Here is a 9,345-nt window from a genome sequence, read left to right as displayed (position 1 = left end):
AGTGACCCTTGTTGTAACTTCCTACAAATGTCAGAATCCTCTTCATCGTGCAAATACGAAGCTTTTAACTGCTCTAACCACACTGGATCCAGAACTATAATAGGAGATAATACTACTTCTTTTTCCATAACTTCATGCCTTCTTGAGAGAGCAACTGTAGCCATATTCTCTTTGCCCTTCTTGTACTCAATAGTAAAATCATAGCCAAGTAATTTGCTTATCCACTTCTGCTGTGAAGGAGTCCCTATCTTTTGTTCCAATAAGAACTTTAAACTTTTTTGGTCAGTTTTAATCACAAAAGTAGCTCCCAACAGATAAGGTCTCCACTTCTTAAAAACCAACTCCAATGCTAACAATTCCTTCTCGTATGTGGATAAATTCAACACTTTGCCTTTCAATGCTTGACTAAGGTATGCCAAAGGTCTCCCATTCTACATCAACATAGCCCTAACCCCCCTACATGAGGCATCACACTCAATTAAAAATGGCCTTGAAAAATCAGGCAAGGCTAAAATAGGTGGACTAGAAACAACTTGCTTTAGTTCCTTAAAAGCCTGTGTAGCTTCAGGTCCCCACATAAATGTATCTTTTTTCAAGAACTCATTGAGGGGAGTAGCAATCAATCTATATTCTCTCACAAATTTTCGATAATACCAAGTTGATCCAACGAATCTTCTTAAGGATTTAATCGATTTTCATAAGGGCCAGTCTACCATAGCATTAATCTTGCATGGATCTGCTCTTAGTCCTTTAGTAGAAACCAAGTGTCCAAGATAAGCAATTTCTTTACAGCTCAATGGGTTAACTTTGGTATGCACCATTTTATGTGCGGAGTTGGGGAGATGTTTCGAATGAGGTTAAGGATCATATTCGAAGTCTTGTACTGGTGAGTTTAAATACCATAGTTTTTTTTAGAGATTTTTTACTTTCATATTTTTTATGCAATTCACTTCTTAGGATGAATTCGACATAAATTTTGACCGTAGTGTGGAAGTTTGAACTATGAATGAGTTGATGGCTATATTATTTCGTGTTCACAAGGGACGATGTCATGACCACTTTGAGAAATTTGAGACTTTGGAAGAGGTTGCTCAGTCCCCTTTTCAAGAAATGAAGTTAGACGATTGAAACAAGTGTTGTGATCTTTTCGCAAGTCCACATTATAAAGTATTCTAGATTTTTTACCTGTGACTTATTTACATTTATATTGGTTTCATAGATTATATTTAATATTTTTAATTTCTCCTGCAATACTTAAGTTCTATCAATACACAGAATAGAACATATTTGACAATCCACCATCACGCCAATTCAAGGTTATTGAAATGCCTTACCTATAAAATAGTAATTACTTATTAAAATTGAGTCATTTTTATCATATTCTTTATTTAAGTACTAACATAATTTTTTAAATTTACTACTATAGCTTTGTTAGAATTGCGATGATCTTGAAAATTTCTCCCTTATTCATGTATATGCAGCTACATATACCGATGCGTACAACTAGTGGATTGATCTTGTTGCCAAAGATAATTATATAAGTAGGATTCGTTGTGTGTGAATAAACTATGCCTATATATGAATGGATATTATGTTTTCTTACTATTTCTTTTAACATGTTACTTATTATGTAGTTTTCTTCCTAATCGTATAGAAAAAAGGATTGAAATGCAGTCTTCCTTTGAGGAATCTTCTCCCAGTGGCATTGACATATTTATGCAGGTCCTTGGGATCAAGTCTAGTTTGATAAGAGGTTTGGGACATTCTTTCAAGCGTGTCGGTTCATCCTCCATGCCCTTAACTTCAAAAGTTAATAATCTTATTAAGAATTTAGACGCTGCACACCAAGAAATTTAGCAGATGAAGTCGAGAACGCTGGAGTTTGAGGCTCTCTTATCGCAACAATCTAATTGAGAGAAGCATTTGCTAGTGTGACAAAGAGACTAGGAGAGAAGAATACGCATTGAAGTTCAAGAACAAGTACAGAAGGAGATGCTAGTCTAGATGGAACACATTAACTTTGACCGTGCAATTGAAAAAGATCAAACATTAGATATTAACTGTTCAAATGCTAATCGGTTGGCTGAACGTTTTAAAGTTATTATTGATGCTCAAATGTACTTTCTATAATAGAATTCAACTGTCACAAGATCTCTTCAAGTTCGAATGTTGCATTGCATGACAAACTTTCAACCGTCACAAAAAAACTTATAGTAGTAGTTGTACAATAAACCATCACAAATTACTTTCTATGATACCTTTTTGGTGACAGTTTCAAACCGTCACTGAAAATCTTTTGTAACAGTTTACTTATTTTTTGCAATGAGTCAAATTCATCATTAGGAATATATATACTATATATATAAATGCGAATCCAGATGATATAGTATTTTCATCTAACACTTTTTCTTCCTATTTTACCAATACTTTGTGTACGTTTTTGCCAGTCCTTTTTACTTTTAAACCGACAAAAATATCTCCTCTCTATCATTTCTCTCATCTCTCTCTCTCTCTCTTAGACGACAACCTTCTCTTGGTTTCTTTCTCCATTAGCCGCAACCTTCTCTTTTTCATTTATCCATAGTCGTTGTCATTCTCAATAAATCATTGATCATACACTTTTGGGCCATTGGACGGATCCAAGATGTGCCTCTCTTCTTCCTCAGCACTGCTGCTACCTTGTTTCATCTCTGTTGGTAGTTGCTCTGTTGTAGAGTTTCAAGCTTGTGGCCTACTCAAGCCAAAAGGCAAGCTGAAAGCCGCTGCCACCAAGCTCAACCCAGACCAAAGCCAAGCTTCACCTCCACCCATACCCGTTTTCACAGTCATAACCTCACCTCCTCAAAGCTTCTATTTGGTTGCTCAAAATCAGAGCAAACAGTTGCACTCTCAGTCCCAATTTTCTCTACATGGATTGCCACGGACAGCCCAGAACCAACCATGACCAGCTACTTAACCTCCATTCTCTACTCATACCACCCCTCGTTACCGAGACACTCCTGTTGTGCACAAGATCAGCCACGTAAACTACCAACCGTGCCTTTATTTTTGTCTATAATCAAACAGAGGAATTCTCTCCACCATGAGCCAATGTTGCCTAACAAGCCACTGCCCTTGACAGAGGCCACTGCACGTTTATTCCTTAATGCTTCACCGCCGTCATTCAGTCGTGCCATCCCCAGGCCGAGCCTCCATTGCATTTCTCTCGGTGAGCAGTTCTCCTTCACGCTGATCTCTTCCTCTCCGTTCACTCATCTCTCCTTCTTAAACACTTTCTCTCATAGTTCTCTCTTTGTAGCTTAGACGTCCCACACTCCCTATCACTGAACCAACCCAGCTCTGCCCCCCTTCTTCTCTATAAGTTTTCAGTCGCCTTGCTTCAGTTGCCTTATAAGAGTACTTGTAGTAGCACCAATAAACTTTAGATAAAATTTGACTAAACAATTCACTTTTATAAATTTTAGCTAGCCACTTTTTACAATACCAAATAATAGACTCAATAAATCTTTCATTATTCTATTAAAATATTGAGTTTTTAACTTTTCATTATTTTAATTCTAAAAATTCCTTTTGACATAAAACCGAATCCTAGAGGGAAAAGTGGAATTCTGAAATTCTAGAAAGGAATCGAATCCTTTTCACATAACAATAGATTGCGATACGAAAAATTGAAAATCATTTAAAAACTATTGCATACTTCACCAACGGAAGTATAAGAATTATCAATGACCCTGCAAACATCAAAATCCAATAAAAACAAATTTATAAATCGTACAAGAAACTAAAATGGAAGAGATGTTTTCAGTAGCAATGAGGTTTTGTGGCTAGAAGACAGAAAACAGATCCTGAAGGAGCATTGCATGAAAGAATTCAACGGGAACATCATTTTTTAGTTCAAAAATAATATTTGGCCAGCCCCTTCAGCTCAACAAATTTGGTCAGCCATATGATCTGAAGTTAAAAATATTGTTCATTTGTTGAACCCACTACTGTACTTTATTTGACATTTGAGTTATTATTTAGCTAAAATTTAATTTTAGCTAGCCCACTACTAGTACTCTAAGGAAAGTGATGAATTCTGTTAACCTAATGTTTTAATTTTACATTTATGCTCCTCTTGTTTTGACCGCATTACCAATTATGTGTTTTGATTGAGTTTATACGTATACTGGCTTCAATTTAAAGTGATTTTTACAATTCATTCAATTTTATTATTTATTTATTTATTTTTAATTTTTTGTTGGTTTTTTTTTTTTGAAATAGACTTAATTTCATTCACTGAAATCAAGGTTACATCTGTGACTAATCAATACAGGAAAATCTAAAATTATCAGCCAAATTACTCATCTGTTAGGGGCTCCTCCACCAATAAATTTCTTTGTGATGGACATTGTCTAACTTTCATACATTTTCTCCTGACAGCAATCAAAAGAGAAAGTGCTCTGCTAAAACAGAGCTAAAACAACCTTTCTTCCAAAGAAGAGAGGTACACCCACGCTTTATCCTCCCAAAGAGGAGGAGTACAACCACACTCTCTTCTTCCAAGGAGGAAGAGTACTAACACCTACCTTCCTCCAAAAAAGGAGTAGGACAAACACCCACCTTTCTCCAAAAGAGGAGTGAGGCACTAGCCTATTTATTTATTTATAAAAACTAAAACAAACCAACAATTACAAATACAGAAAAACAAAAACTGGCAATGGGCTGTAAAACAAATGGGCCCAGCCTAAAGCCAAAGCCCAGCTTGTATGCACGTGGGGGCCCAACCCGTTAGGGTTCCATTTCTTCATTCTGCTGCCACCACCCATCTTCATCACTTCTTTCCTTTGCATCTTCCCCCGCCCGTCTCTTGCCCAGCCTTGCATTGCTCTCATCATATTAGGTTTTAAGGACAGCCCACGCCGCTCCCTAAGGCTTTTTAGCTCAGTTGCGCCCTAGCGTTCAGGTCAGCCCGTGCTTCCGCACTGCTCATGTACCTCCCTCACGTTCTAGCAACACCAATAGCCACTCCAGCGGCCCTCTGCGCTACAAAGCCAACGCACGCCGCTCCTGTTTTAAGTAGAAAAACAGAGCAAATGCTAATATGTTCGCAATAGCCACCGCCCGGCCACTCAACCCAAAAGACCCGAGGCCAAACCTCTGACCAAATCCTCTCTACCACATGCACCTAGAGAGTACTTCGACAAACAGCACGTCGCCATTTACGACAGGAGAGAGGGGTTTTGGGGTGAGCCGAGGGCATGGCCTTGGCGCAAGAGTCACAATGATACAGTTCCCCCTTCAGACCTTCACCGAAAACTTATTTAAACACCAAAACTAAGAGTTTAAAATAAAACAAAACTAACAGCCATTAACAAAAGAAAATGACCCCCCCCCACGATCTGGTTTTGCTTTGGCTAGGTTTCTAGAGAGAAGCCGGAGGTTCTGTCTCTAAAAGTCTTATAGCATGCATAAAAGTAATGGTGGTTGAGCCTAGAGGGTGTGTTTTGTGTGGACTCTCAGCGCCAATAAAGAATGGAGCCCCGATCGGATGGACAATAACAAGAACTCTACCGATCTGCCTATCCCAACGCTAGCATGTCTTCAATTATGGAGTGAATTTCGATAACTGTTTGCAATATGTACCAATTTTTCTATAAAACAAATCAAAGAAAGATAAATAACAAGTGCATAAATTTTTTTAAAAATCTATTTGACGTTGTAAACGATATTATAAATCAAATAAAATAAAATATTATTATTTAATATTTGTTACACTTTGATTATCCTCCCGCTAATCACGCGGAATGACTGGATTTCAATTTTTTCAAATTAAATGATTATATGCTAAACAAAAGTGATAGTAATGTGCAGGGATATAATTTGTGTAAAAAGTCTGATATATGGGTTAATGTGCAGCCTTGGATTCTGACAATCCTATTGGAGGTAGGCTCATGGTTGCAACATCTTTTCTGAGCACTATTTTTTTTTTTTTATATAACGAATTATTGGCATTAATTATTTTGTGTAATCGCAAGTCTCTTTTAAATAATAATTAAAGTTGTACGTTTTTAAGTAATGGGATCAAACATAGATCACGAGACTAATAGTTTACACATGAAGAAAAGAAGAATTTTAAAATGATGAGACCCCCAATAGATGCAAACTATTAGTTTTGTGAAACTGGACTTGTTCCTACTCTCTCTCTTTCTCTCTCTCTCGTTTCCATGGATTTTTTGGTGTCCGCAGACATGTCATGAGTAACAGTTATTGTTGCCCAACTCTGCCTTATCTTGATCTTATCTCCTTTGCGTTCTGGCAAAAAGAAATAATTGAAAATATAAAAGCTTGTTTGGTAGGCCATTGCTGTTTCCCTCATTCCACGGCCATTCTTCATCTTCCTCGGTCTCCTCCTCAAATTTCTGGCCAAAACTATGTAATTCTCAAATACGTACCATAGTCAAGTATTTGCTACTGCTCTCTAAAAAAAAACTATGTAATTTTCCTAAACAAGAATTTTTTTTTTCCCTGTTTCATCGCATTCAAGTTTTTAATATCAAATAAAGGATCACGACGACCTTCAAGTTTTTTTTATGTCTCTTCAACGTCGATTTCTTAGCTTAGTTAAATAATATAACTATCACGTGGAGAAACCCACATGTTTCTCCTTTTACCTTTTACCTTCTCATGCACAAATGAAGAACTAGATTAATTATACGACCATCAAACTTTTTAGACCACAAGCTGTAAAAAAAAAAAAAAACCTTTTTCAACCATAAAATAATTGATAACCAAATTTTCTTCATTCTGATCTTATCCTATATACTATTTCATGTCAGTTCATAAGTTGTACAGTTGTGATCTAAGTAGTCTCAATCTTCGTAATTATAAGACCATCAATATTCAAAAATAAAATATCAAAATTTTCTGAGTTTGTCCAAACGGCTTAATTAATTTAAAGATGAAAAATCAAATTGGCTCCACCCTCCTAATTAAAATTGTATCTCACTCATTTTAAACTAAGTATGATTTAATTTATAAATAAATATGATTTAATTTAATACGTAGATGTTACTTGATATTAAATCATATAAACAAATTTAGTTTAATTTAAACAGAATAAATATTTGCTCCAAATCCTATATTCTTGATTTTGATTTTAATTCAACATAAACGATGCATGCCCACATTAATTATTTCCTGCACTTAATTCAGTTCAACACATACTAGAAACCATTGTGATGTTGCTTTTTTTTTTTTTTTTTTTTTTAACAAAAAGAAATAAAAGAAAATAAAATGGAATATAGATATCTTGTAATTGTATTCGATAATTCAATAATTTCATATAATAGAAGTACAGAACCCCACCAAGTGATAAAACCGTTAACTTAAATAGTATTCTAACAAGATGAGGGAAAGTATTTACAAATAATTTATAAATATATATATATATATATATTTTATTTATTATTTTTAAATAAGAAATTTAACTTATTATATAAATTTATAAATTTATTTAAAAAAAATTATATGGTCATACTACTTCTAAACAGTTATGATTTCTACGGCATAATCCCACCTATTTTAAGCAATTATTTATTGCAAAAAATAAAAAATCATACCAAATAATACAATAAATACCCTAAAATAAATTAGACGTATTAAAATATCCGATTAAAGTCTGTAGAAATAATGAAATGTTATTTCTAATTTTTCAGCATGCAGACATTGAAAAGAGATGGAGGGACAAAAAATCTGTAGCAATTCATTTCTTTGTTGAATTCTCTGACTTTCTAGTGATAGCACTAATTTTTTTTTATAGACTGAAGCTATAAGAAAACGGGTATTTGTGATCAATATTTTGCAACCAAAATGACTATTTTCGACAACAATGAGTAGATCTTATTAGCTAATTCCAAATTCATTGATAGAGGCAATATTTATATTATTATCCTAATAATCAATTCCCGAAATGGGGGTGGTTCCTAATTGAGCAGCGACGCTATAGGATTTAGGAGGGAGTGAAGTTTTGATATAAAAGAGAGAACACATAGGATCACCTACATCTGAAATTTAATATACACAGTGAGCCACTGATGCACTCACTCAATTTCAAGGGATGCCAGAAGCCTCCCACAGCCCAGATCGGCAACATCTCCTTCACCTTAAAGTTCCACTATATGTCTCGTTCAAATTGTAATAAAGCAACCGAATATGACTACAACGAAACATTTGTGTGCTATAATTGTAAAAACATGAGCATCTCATACCCACGGTAAATCATTTTATATCATCATTTTAAATTACGCATGCTCGACATGCACACCAGCAACCATCCCACCACGCATATTGGCAAGCAAGAACATTCTCGGTCTGAGCTTGCTCAGCCAATGCCTCTCACTCCGAGGCACTATCCCACCATGCACATGGGTGGGCACCCGCCATGCACAGAGATCCCCTGCTAAGCTTTGCCCACGAACTTCACTCAGTCATGGACCTTCCTCGACCACCTAAGGTAGGCATCACATTGCTAAGCTAAACAGTCTCTCCTCGGATAGAGTTCCTCTGCCACGACCATCCTGCCATGCACAGTGTTTCTTGGATACTGAAAGTGGCTTGGCCTGAGCTTGGTTGAACTCCTCAACAACAGAGTGCTTTGACACAAGGGTGTTGCGGCCAGAACGTTCGCCCACCACAAGCTGCAAGCTACGCGACCATGAAGTGAGTTGCCCAGCCACACGGCCCTCCTTGGACACAGTTTGCTCAAGACAAGTGAATTTTGCTCGATGATGAAGTAAAGAAAAAGAGATGAAGTAAAGAAAAAAAGAGAAGAAGAAAAAAAGGGGGAGGGGGGAATAGCAACAAACAATGGGAATTTTTTATCAAACAAAAATCGACTATAGCAGCTAAAACACCTTAATTTGTCTATCTCAAAATTTGCGTGAATTTTATTTTTACTAACAAGTTTGGTTCCTATGGCATGAGCACCCAAACCCATTTTGAAACCCCGTTTATAAACTGAGAAGACGACTGCAACATTTCGATTGGAAAATTTGAGGTACCATCAATCTGACTAGAAAGCGTGAGATACCATCTGTAAATGTTTCTTTTATCTATAAACCATCTGCGATGTGAGTCCTTGACAATAGATTAAGTGTTGTTTACTCAAATTTAAGCCTATATGAAGTTTTCAGAAGAATACTGATAAAAGAATCTATTTCTTGGTCTAGGTCTGCCATCATTAGGTAGACTTGCTTTTTGTTTTTTCATGCTTCTATAAATCTTTGGTCTATTTTGGGCAAATGGGTGGAAGAAAAAAGACAAGAACATCAATTTCAAGAGTTTTATACTAAAGTTATCTATTTT

This window comes from Carya illinoinensis, chromosome 11 (assembly GCF_018687715.1).
Source record: "Carya illinoinensis cultivar Pawnee chromosome 11, C.illinoinensisPawnee_v1, whole genome shotgun sequence".
NCBI lineage: Eukaryota > Viridiplantae > Streptophyta > Magnoliopsida > Fagales > Juglandaceae > Carya > Carya illinoinensis.
This window is presented reverse-complemented; position numbering follows the sequence as displayed.